The sequence below is a fragment of the Octodon degus genome, unplaced genomic scaffold (assembly GCF_000260255.1).
Source record: "Octodon degus isolate 3935 unplaced genomic scaffold, OctDeg1.0 scaffold00345, whole genome shotgun sequence".
NCBI classification, from domain to species: domain Eukaryota; kingdom Metazoa; phylum Chordata; class Mammalia; order Rodentia; family Octodontidae; genus Octodon; species Octodon degus.
Window position 1 is genome coordinate 829,119 of NW_004524921.1, and position 975 is coordinate 830,093.

The window sequence follows — 975 nt, forward strand, 5'->3', positions numbered from 1 at the left end:
CCCGGAGCCCCGGGCAGGGCCACGGCGCGGAAACACCCGCGGAAGTCCCGGGCGGCGCGGGCCGGGCTGCGGCGCCCGCCTCCTCCTCCGTCCTCAGCGCCGGTCGCCTCCACCACGGCGCTAAAATGGCAGCGGCGATTCTGCCACGGAGGCAGCCTGCAGCAGCGCGCCCGGGCGCCGGGCCGCTCGGGCCATTTTGCGAGCCGCGGCAGGCGCGCTCCGCGTCCCGCAGCCGCCTGGCCGTGCCCGTACTTACTCAGCGTCGGGGCAGGATCCGGCTCGGCCGCTTCGGCGATCCGGCCGCGGCTCGTCCGCGCCTCGCTGGCCGCGCTCGCGAGCTCCCGCCGAGGACTGGCCGCTGAGACCCGCCTCTGCCCCAGGTCTGCACCCCGACGCCGCTCAGGCAGCCATTACCTTCCCCATTGTTACCAAGCAGCGGCCGGAAACGACGGCCCACAACAGGAAGTGATGGCGCCGCGTCCCGGCGCTGGAGCCCGTTCCCAGCCTCCCGGCCAATCCCTGCGAGCCCTCGGACGGGTCTAGGGGACGGGGGCGGGGGCGCCCGCGACCAGCCGAGGAGGGCGGTGGCTGGGAGCGGGGCAGCCCGGCACCGCCCACCATGTGACAGGCCCCACCCTCTCCGCCATTTTGGCTAGTGCTAGAAATTCGCGTCCTGGGGATTGCGGGAACCTTCTCTTTCCCATTTTGAAAACTGAAGAAACCGTCACCGTCGGGTTACGTCAGTCTTTTTTCGGGAGGCAAAAGTGAGATGTTAGGCTAACCTGCCAAGTCCCCACCAGTCCATGCAGCAGCTTCACAGTTTGTTCAGCACACGTTTATGGAGCGCCGATCGTAGGTTAAGCAACATTGCAGATGTTGAGAAAATGACACCAGAATTAAAGAATAAAAACCCGGTTATCTTGGATCTTGCTATCTCCTGGGGGGAGATAATATTTTTTTTAAAAGAAAGTTAAA

General features: G+C 65.1%; 1 protein-coding gene across 3 annotated transcripts in view; it reads right to left on the reverse strand.

Moving 5' to 3' along the window:
- Positions 1–511, reverse strand: part of Rlim (ring finger protein, LIM domain interacting) — a 23,355-nt gene extending 22,844 nt beyond the window's left edge. For all 3 annotated transcript variants that reach the window (XM_023708299.1, XM_023708297.1, XM_023708296.1), the window contains exon 1: positions 257–511. The gene's annotated coding sequence lies outside the window, so the exon portion shown is untranslated. The remainder of the gene's footprint in view (positions 1–256) is intronic.
- Between the last annotated feature and the right edge of the window lie 464 nt (positions 512–975).